General features: G+C 42.3%; 2 long non-coding RNA genes across 2 annotated transcripts in view; one reads left to right on the top strand and one right to left on the bottom strand.

Annotated features, from left to right (window-relative positions):
* The window catches only part of LOC106964817 (uncharacterized), a 51,008-nt gene extending 44,575 nt beyond the window's left edge, over positions 1-6,433 (bottom strand). Inside the window, exon 1 of the long non-coding RNA XR_001428512.1 lies at positions 5,804-6,433. This is a non-coding gene — a long non-coding RNA (uncharacterized LOC106964817). The remainder of the gene's footprint in view (positions 1-5,803) is intronic.
* Positions 6,434-6,468: 35 nt separating this feature from the next.
* Positions 6,469-10,484, top strand: LOC106964815 (uncharacterized). Its single transcript, XR_001428511.1, has 2 exons — positions 6,469-8,008; positions 8,049-10,484. It is a non-coding gene; the product is annotated as an uncharacterized LOC106964815 (long non-coding RNA).
* Positions 10,485-10,523: the final 39 nt, after the last annotated feature.

The following is a 10,523-nucleotide window of genomic DNA, read 5'->3' as shown; positions in this document are numbered from 1 at the left end:
AGCAGGATATAGACAAATACTTGTGTAGCTTTGTAGTGGAAATGCAGCTGCTGTCGATCCTTCAGATCTGCTGCAACTCTGCAACAGCTGCTGGTCAAGCTGCTGTACAACAGAAAGGAAGAACCGCTGATATCCACAGGTCAAAAGTGCTGCCATGCCCTGCAGATGCAAACTAACTTTACCAAAACTACGTAAAGGAAGTTTGACACCTCGATGGAGTAAAGAATATCTCCATCTCCGTTAGACAATGCAGAAGTTTTCCTATTTGGAAAGGATAAATCGTTACTTGAAGAGTGTATTCAAGAAAAATGTGTATTCAAACTGAAGAAACAGAACATCACAACCCCAGTTTCATCCTTTTTGACTCAAATAAGATGATTATGACCATCTACCAGTTTCTGGCATCAGTCTGAAGAAAGTTTCCCAAACTTGTCGCATGTACAGCAAAGCAGCCCAGCTTTAATACTCGGACAGTCTGTGGTGAATTTACTGGTGTCTTTTGCCTCATTGTCGTGTTCTAGCGTCAGGTTCTGCTTCGACTTTAACTTTTACGGATGGTCTCACGTTTTCTTCACACATCTTTTGAGGTGGTGTGCAACTTACGGTGGAGTTTATGCTTTAGCACTTTATCATTTAAAAAACTGTCTCAGTTTGGCCTGAGCTTGGTGGAACAAATGTCACGTTAAATCCTCTGAAATTTACTCACACGGTGAGTAAAACTCTTATGTACGTGCATGAAGACTAACCATATCTACCTTATCAAGGTGCAAACTTTTCCATACATAGGATTTTGTTATTTATTATCCTTAATTTTCAAGAATAAAGTAGAATAAAATAAAACGACTCAACCGCCTTTGTTTCCTCACCGTCTGGAGTTAAATTACTCCAAATTTCTCTTGTTTTCACTTAGTTAGAACAACCAACATTGTTTCTGTTTGCTAAAAGTCACTGAGAGAAAAACATATGGCAGAGGTTTGTTTAATAATATCTTCAGGGTCAGAAGTTTACATACATCTCGGTATTTGGTAGAATTGTCTTGTTCATGTCGTCATCACATCGACTTTCCCTCGTTTAAAGACGTAGAAATCATTCTACATGTAAACGTCTGACTGTAAAGACATTCATAAATCAATGTCTGACATATTAATTTTCTCATTCTTGTGGCATTTAGGAAATAGAAACAATGTTTGCAATTCTAACTGACCTAAAACAACAGAAGTTTGGTCTGATTTAACTTCAAACAAAATCGGAAAAAAAAATCGGCTGTTTGCCTGATAACTTGTAAAACTTTTCAGCAGTGCCCGTGTTCTTACTAAAACATGTTAAAAAAAGGTCTTCTTTTACACACTTGGACGCTTTTTTCCCCCCCATTCTTTAACGTGGATCTATTAAAACATGATGGACTGAAAGCATGCATTAAATATCACTTGTCAAGTCAAGGTAAGGCTGCTTTATTTGTGTAGCACATTTCAGTAGAGAGAAAATTCAAAGTGCCTTACATGATGAAAACATGAAACGGCGAGAAGCATTACATCTCAGAAACAAAGTAAAGGAAAGCGGCGAAAGGTCAGAAAACGGAGAACAACTAAAGATGTTCCAGTTTTTATTCATCAAAGAGAACTCTGTGCAGATGAGTCTTTAAGCCTTGATTTAAAGGAACTCAGTGTTTCAACATATTTTTCAGTTTTCTGGAAGTTTGTTCCAGATTAGAGGAGCAGAGCATCACCAGAACCACTTCACCGCCACATAAGACTTAATCTTGATCATATAAAAACCCAATATAGCACAAAGAAATTTCTGGTTTTTACCTTAAGAAAATGCAAAAAGGTAGTAAGGCTGCGTACTGTTCACACAGCTGATTGTCACAATTCTTGTGAGCACTACTTTGAAAAAGTGGAACGCTCTCTTATGTTAACATTAACGAAGTTAAAATCTGAAACGTGCAGATTCTGTTCGTCTCTGTGTTCACGAATAACTTACACATGGTGTGTGTGTGTGTGTGTGTGTGTGTCTTTATGAAAAGTGTCTGGATCAGGTCAGTGTGTGTCACAGTCGAAATCTAGTCAAGATAAAGACACACACTGATAAAACGGCATCATCCCTGATACGACGATTTCATTGACCAAATTCAACGAAAGTCGCAAAACAAAATCTATAGAGAAAAAAATGTTCACGCCAAGCTTCAGGCATTTAGCAAATGGAAAAAAATTTGGAACATTCTTTTCCTTCAGACAACAAGGAAAAGAATATGTTTATGTCTTTTTGTTGAGTGTACGTAAATATCTGATTTTACTGTATAATTAGGAGCTCAAAAACAGAGAACGAATGCTTGAACATCTTATTCCACTGAATCAGGTGTTCTGATATCAATGTTCTCCCTTATAGTGTCATGCTGGCAAAGACGTTAACTTCCTCAAGTTCTCAAATATTTCTGATTGTTAAAAAAAACGTAGTTATTTTAATCTCAACGTTAAGGCTTTCGTAGTGAAGACTGTAGAACTTCTCAAGACGATGGTGCAAAAACGGATTTGACTTAAAATCTAGAAAATTACAGACCATCCTCTTCATGAGACTGTCTTAGAAAAACTGAGTGTCTTCAGTCAGAGGCTTCCACAAATTTGCTGTGACACAGACCGCTACCACCGCTGTCTACAATAACGCTTCGAAGAATCGTGAATTAACAAGAGTTAGAGCAACATTTGGGATCAATATTTTCAGCTGAATTTGGACCAGCTGAGACGAGGGAACCATTGTTTTCCTCTGATGGAAACTCGTCCTGTGCTGACGTTACATTGACTGCACTCTGTTCAGGGTGAGCGAGACATTCTGAGGCTCAGGAGAAACCATGTAAAATGTTGGTGGCACTAAAGCAACAAAAAAAAAAAGGTGAGACTTATAAAACATGGATGAAAGTGCATGTTTTACGAAACGAAGAAAAGCAAGGCGCAGTAATTCACAACACAAGTCAACTATACGGATTGTTTTTAAAAAAAAAAAAATTAAATACAACTAGAAAGTAAAGCAACCATATGACATTTGGTCAAACCAATGGCAGCTTCACATGTGAAAGTCACTGATGTCCAGGGGATAATCCTTCTAAACAAGCACCCAGGCGGGATAAAGATATATATCTATTTATAACAACAATAATGAATAATTTACTGTGTCGTCGTCGTCGTTGTGTGACTGGGAGTTGATAAGACTTCCATCTCTTTTTCTTGCTCATGCCTTCAAAGCCCCTCGGTTTCAGTTTTTTCAGTGACGTCACCGTCCTAAATATAGCTTCATCACCGGTGGCTGGTATCAAACGAGACAAACGATTGTTAGCGGATTTTTTTTTTTTTTCTAAGAACATGCTGTGATTTATCGCTTCAAGGAGAGCTGGACGCACCAGGACACTTTGGTTCTTTTAGAAAAACCACAAACAGGCCGAAAAAAAATACAAGTTTGTAAAATGAAAACAGCTGTATTTGTATTTGGTCAAGATGTGGTTTATGGAACAAAGTGATAGGAAACTGTAATCCCCCACAATTTTGCTAATAAACTTAAATCCTGATCATGCAGTTTAGAAACCACTCAGGGATCGGGTCACACCAGCGCCGCGTGTGAGGGCACGAAGGGAGCAGAAACCGCCACGTCTCTGGCTCCGACACACAACACACGGCGAGAGATCCGTCTCCAGAAGGCAGCAGACATGCAGCACATACATTGTGTGTGATGAAGAGACTGTTTTCAGAGGAAAAACAGACAAACAGCTCCCAAAGGCACAGCAGTCAGTCGTCGTTTTCCTCGAGTGACGAGAACCCGTGAGGATCTGGTGACTCGGTCGGCCCGACTCTTGTCTCCGACCGGATCTGTCAGAGCCTCGTTTCAACCGGATTGTTTTGGCGTCGTTCTCCTGAAGCCCAGCTGAGCGACGCTCCCGTCACGGGGTCGCTCGGTTTCAGGGAACGCCACGCTGAAACTTTTTTGGGGGTCAGAGAGCGACGTCAAAAAAGTCAATAGGTCGGCTGTGGGGAGTTTGTGGGAACGTTGAAATGAGATGGATCCACTGTGATGGTAATGATGAGTCTTAAAAAAAAAATAAAACCTGGAGCCAGATGAATATTACATTTTCTTATAACTATCAGCTGAACATTTCAACAGGTACTCTATGCGTCAATCTGCTCTGTGTGCGCTCGTAAAAACCACAGCTGGATTTTGGAATAGACTCCGGCTCACTGCCCAGGGCATCAGTCTACCAGGGGTGGGAAAAAAAAAAAAATATATATATATATATATATATATATATATATATATATATATATATATATATATATATATATATATATATATATATATATATATATAAATTTGAAGCTTCCAATTGGTAGATAAAATTAATGTTTTTTATTTATTTGTTTTATAATATAGACACTACTTTGTCATCTGTAGGGGTAAATATAAAACACTTAGACTTGCCAAAGTTGAACTGTATTATTCTTTACAACTGCATTATGCAACTTTTAGTCCGTCTATAAAAACACTGTTTCATTTCAGCTCTATATGAAATGAAACACAGTCAATTTGTTGCATTTGGTTTCTCTCAGAAATCGGAGCTCAGATATGTAAATGATGTCACACCCAATGGAGAACATTCTGGGTGTTTTTTTTATGTGCCTTTTTGTGAGTGCAATTTAGCAACACAAGATAATTATTTATTGTGTCTTCACTTTAGGTATTCAAATAAAAAAAAATGCTCTTAATATATACTCTACACCACTAATTAAATGTTATTTAGTTAGATACAAGCTATAAAAGTTGCTAATAAATCATTTAAACCTGCAACTTTCACAATGTTTTTTTTAAGTGTGGCCAGTTTAAGTGTGATATACTAGATTTTTTATTTTTATTTTTTTGTATTTCTGAATGCAAACCTGCTGAACATCCAAACGTTTTAATCTAAAGTGAACGCCTCATTGAATGTTCTGAATTATCTTACATTGATTACAAACTGTGAGGCCCGGGGTGGGGGTGGGGCTTTAAACAACGGGGGCCCACCCGGGGCCCCGGTAGAGCCAAGAGCCGCTCCTGGAACATTTTATGCAAACCGCTGCCTGTCCCAGCAGCGGGACCTCAGCCCAGTCTTATGAACAATCTCACACAGCTGACTTACACAATAAGCGGAAAGATATGCTTACATGCTGTGAATATATATTTATTTTTTTCCCACCATATGCAGACATTTAGAAGGGACGCTGCCTCATTTTCTCAGTAAATCATAGAAACTAGAAACCAGGAAATCCAAAGTTACGCAAAAGACGCGGTTCAAAACAAAGAAGCGTTTTATAAACGTACAGAAAAGTGTGCAATGCTGAAACTGTACAGGCTGAATTTCCTGACGTGACCCAGCATTCAAGCCGGATAGAAACCGGATGACTTGTAAAGCGACGACAACAACAACAATGTGCTTCTGCTCCAACGTTAGTGATCAAATTAACACACTAAAAAGAAAACGAGAAGACGCTAAACAAGGACAACGTCACAGCCGAAGCTCTTTATGGGTGTATTAATTCAGCAGAGCGTGAAATAAAAACTTGTATGCATGATTTTGAGCATAAAGACTACTTTTAAGATAAGTTCCTCTGCAGGTGATTCAACTTGGTGTTTGAATTCCAGCGACACAAAAACACACAGAGGGGAATCCAGCATCACCTCTTCCGGCTCACGCGCGCTCAACCTGCAATTTAAGCGCCTTTACGCAAAACCCAATTCAACATTTGAGCTTTACGTCATAACCGAACAGAGAGAGTCGTCCAGTTACCTTATTGGGAGTGAAGTGGGGTCTCTCTCTGCCAGTCTGTCCTCGGTGCAAACCTCCAAACCGCCTGGTCGCCTTTTTCTCTCCGTCCGGAGCTCAGCAGTAAAAGTCCACTCGAGTCGCCTCGCTTCCGTGACGAGCCGTGCCTTTTCTTTCTTTCTTCTTCTTCTTCTGTAAGACAAACAAAGACGGGACAGTCGTGTTGGTGGTGCTGAATGTTTCACCGGAGGCCTCGCGGAGTCAGGAGGACACATCGACGGGGAGAGGAAGGAAACTCCGTGACCTTCAGCCGAGACACAACCTGGACGACGCTGCCTCTGAGCGCCGAGCACAAAGACATCTATACGCAAAAAACATAAAGTCATAATCACGCCTCACCCCCTTTATTGTTGTTGTTTTACCATAAATCACTTTTCCACACCGTTATTTTCACGTTTTATTACAAATACGGTGGCTTTTTTTTTTGTTTGTTTTTTTTTTTGTTTGTCGACTTAGGAGACAAATGCAAAGTAAAATGAGGCCTGCACTTTAGGTCAGAGGTCAGCTTTTGTTTTAATCTATTTGACGTCGCTTTCCCGTCTGTACATACTTATTGTTGTTGTTTTATATATATATATATATATATATATATATATATATATATATATATATATATATATATATATATATATATAGATTATTGAGAGAGCATGGTTCGTACTTTAACCATCTGAAGCATTCAGACGGCATTACACATAAAAAAAAGGATAGCAGGCGAAGAGGAGCGGAGGTGTTCTCCCGAAAATCCACCGAGTGTGCAACGACTTCCTCACAGGTCCGGGGTTTCCTCAGAGGGCGGGAGTGACTGTCACAATCAAATCGTTCATTCCACTTCTCCACCCATTTTCCTCTCTGTCCTGTTTTTCTTCTTTTTTTTTCTCCCTCTCTCGATTAAAACGCGAGCCGCTAACAAGTTCAAACTTCACGCGGAAGCAGACATTTTAATTGACAAATTTCTAAGTTTCTTGTGTGTAACTTAAGAGACTTTCTTGCTCTTTACATCCCGTTGTAGTGATCTATATCGCCGTAAACATTAATACCGTGTATATATTCATCTCTTGCACCAGAAGGAAGGGGGATTCTCGTACAAAAGCACGTCATTTGTGAGCACACCCGTCCCCCCCTACTCTCGCTCTTTATGTGCTGCTGGCTGGGACAGCAAGTGAAGCAACTCGGTCTAAACTTCGTCCTTCCCCTTTTTCTTTCTTCTTTTTCCTCCAACTTAAACTCAGCCGGATCTTCATCTTTTCTTTTTACTCTCTCCGTCGACTGCGTAAATTTTCACTTCTCGCTTTTGTTTTCATCGATCCGAACACTTTGCTGCGCGAACTTTGTTCCATCACAATGTCCGCTTGAGAGAGCAGAGTTCGGGGGCTTTGCTGTGTGACTGGGAGAGCTTTGACGAATTGTTGCTGCTGCAGGAATTTAGCGTGGTTAATATTTTATTTTATTTTATTTTATTTTATTTTACTGTTTTTTGTTTCTCTCTCGCACGTTGAAACAGGGGGGTGGGGGGGGTGGATGAAGTGAGCAATGTCTGAGGGACGTGGATGAACTTCTATTCACAAACTTGGAAAGTGTGACACGTGTACGTTTCCAGAGAGAGCGCGTGCGTAAAATGAGAAAATGTGTCTCGAGTCGCCGTAATGACCGGGGTTTAAAGAAGGGCGAACAGCAGCAAGCAACCCTCCTTCAGCTGCCAGCTCGGGTTTGTATCTGTGTCGGGATGGACGGTTTTAGGGGAGGGGGGAATCCCTTCTCACCCTGCACTCTCCCAACACATGTGTGTGCCCTGTGAGTGTGTGTGAGGGAGAGAGTGTGTGTTTGTGTGTGTGTGTGTGCGTGATTCCCACTGTAAACTTTCTGAATCGGGGATTTCAGGTGTAAGATCGTGGTGGAGTTTTGGGAAGTAAAGTGACACCTCAACTCGACCCTCCACGGAAGGGTCTCCCTGTGTTTACACCGTGGCTCTGACCGGGGCCCCGTTCTCATTTGCTCAGTTTGGGACAGGGCGGGGGGGAGGGTTAGGGGTGGGGGGAGTGTTTGCTTGAAGTAGTGACTTCATGTTACAAACTCCAAAGTTTGGTGTCAGAGCACGTGTGTGTGTGTGTGTGTGTGTGTGTGTGTGTGTGTGTGTGTGTGTGTGTGTGTGTGTGTGTGTGTGTGTGGGTCGACAACAACAGAACAAAAAAATGAATGTCAGTGAGAGATCGCTTCACCGTAGGGTCCAACCAGGAAAACTGGGGAAAATACCGAGACACGTACAGGGGGTCTGGGGGGGTAATAATAATAAAAACAAGTATGATAAAAACGCCACAGTTGTGGCAGTGCTGAAAATGGCCAGGGTAAATACCGACAGCAATGAATCGAAATGGAAAAGTGGGCAGAAAAAGGAGGAAAGTCCATTAAAAATACGATTTTTAAAAAAATTCCACGAGTGGAAAGACCTCCACCCCCCTCACCCCCCAAACCCCTGCTCCCGGTCTTTGCGTTGAGCACGTCTCGGCGCGGCGATTGCGCCCTCCGCAAATGCTTTTTGGGGTAAGGGCTTCCCAGATTAATAGTAATGAACAGCAAGCCCAGACCGCAAAAAGATTCGTGAAGGACATTATCTTTGCTGCTGCTGCCGCCGCCGCTGCTCCTGCAGCTGAGGTCCCACGGAGACTCCGTGACACCCGGGTAGCCCCGCTCTCCTGTATCTCCAATCCCGGCTCAGTCGATTGTATCTCCAGCTTTCAGCGAGCCGCGGCTTATATTTCCTCCAACGTGTACTCAGAAGGAGGAAGAGGAGAGGATGGATGATAGAAAAAGATGGTGTGGGGAGGGTTGGAGGGTTTGGGGTGGAGGGGAAGAGAGGGGGGAGATGCGTCTCCGACTACTGCTGCTGCTGCAACTGAGAGCTATCCAAGGTCCTTACGCTCCTTCTCCAGTTTGAATCCTTCTCTATCCTCCCCTCACGTCTCTCCTCCCTCAAGCATCCCCATGCAAGCAGACTGCTTTTACATAGATTCTTTATTATTTTTTTTCTTTTTGTCCCCTATAGCCAAACGCAATGCCGTGCAAAACCCGTGTGATCGCAATGAGCTGTGCACCGATGCGTTTTGTTGTTTGTGTGCGCGTGTGTGTGTCTGTGTGTGTGTACGCGCGTGCCTGTGTGTGTGTGTGTGTGTGTGTGTGTGTGTGTAATGTTATCTGCTGCCTGTATAGTAAAAAAAAAAAAGCGCTGGCTGTCTGCAGCCGCTCTAAAGCTCTGGGTGAGGAGGGAGCAAGGCTGTAAACTGCTGGCAATAAATAGAGAGCAAGGAGCGATCTGATTGGAGCAAACTGAATCTCGTCATCGGCCAATCGGTGCCTCGCTCATATAGGAACCCCCCTTTTTGAAAAAAAATGGGGAAAAAAAATTAGGCAAAAAAAAAAGACAACTATAACCAAATTGTAATCTATATCAGCGAGTATATACTTAGATTTGGATACAAAACCAATACTGGTTTGAATGGGAGTTTATATATATATATATATATTTATATTCATATAAAAAAAACAGAATCGTGACGAGTGAAAACGAGTAAATATGATAATAGCAACAATAAACAAGATATGTGACACAGCAAGGATGAGCCATTCCCACTTAAAACCATGATTATTATTTTTTATTAATATTATTATTGTTTCAAAAACACACCCTTCATGCGGCGAGAGGAGTGATCATGAACAGAGTAACCAAGCCAAACATTAGTCATAACAACTGGATGTCGGTGGATCGGGACTGTCCTCTCAAACACACACAGAGTCTCAGCACAGAGCAAGAGCAGGACTGGGGTCGCCTGGTCACTAGAGGGTAGAACCGCAAAAACCACAGGGGGGCTGAGGGGTGCCGGAAGGAGAGGGGGGGTGGGAGGCAGGGTCCAAACTGCAAACTATGTCCGGAACCATGTTAGCTGAAGGTGAGTAACAGAGGTAACATGTCGCCATTCCCATTGCAGTCCAACGCAACAGTTTACTGAAGAAGAAAACATTTTTAAAAAAATGCACAGCACAATGTAGAAAACAGCGCGTCCCAGAACATCACATTCAAGAAATGAAAGAGGAGAGTTCACCGCGACCATGAACCACTTTTTTTCTCTCTCTCACGCGCACGCACTCGCACTCACGCGCACGCACAGTTCGGATCGTCTCTAATAGGTTTTCTTCTCGATGTTGTTTTAAAGTTAAGTTCTTTTTTCATATAAAGAAGTAGGAACTTACCTCTACATTACTTTATTTCCCCGCCCCTCCCCTCCTCCTTCCCCCACCAGCAACAGTTCCATTAGTTTGAGTTTTGTTGTTGTTGTTTTGTTTTCTTTGTTGTTTTTGTCACATGCAGCTGCAAAACGTTCATCCTGGCTCTTCAGCTACTCACTAAACTGCCATCAAGTACGGGGAAGTTGGGTGGAGGCCGGGTCACGATCCGGACCGGACCCTCCTTCCCACCCTACCCTACCCCTCACAGCGAAACTCCCCCTAGCTCCTCTCTCTCTCTCTCTCCTCTCTCTCTCTCCCCTCTCTCTCTCTCTCTCTCTCTCTCTTTCTCTCTCTCTCCTGATGCTGGCGGTCTGCATTCAGACCGCCAGCATGCCAACAAGCAGGACGACGTTCTCCAAAAAAACACAAAAAAACGGCTGAGTGTGTGCGTGTGCGTGTGTGT

This window comes from Poecilia latipinna, unplaced genomic scaffold (assembly GCF_001443285.1).
Source record: "Poecilia latipinna isolate Pla-1442-1.1 unplaced genomic scaffold, P_latipinna-1.0 Scaffold1723, whole genome shotgun sequence".
Lineage (NCBI taxonomy): Eukaryota > Metazoa > Chordata > Actinopteri > Cyprinodontiformes > Poeciliidae > Poecilia > Poecilia latipinna.
This window is presented reverse-complemented; position numbering and strand designations above follow the sequence as displayed.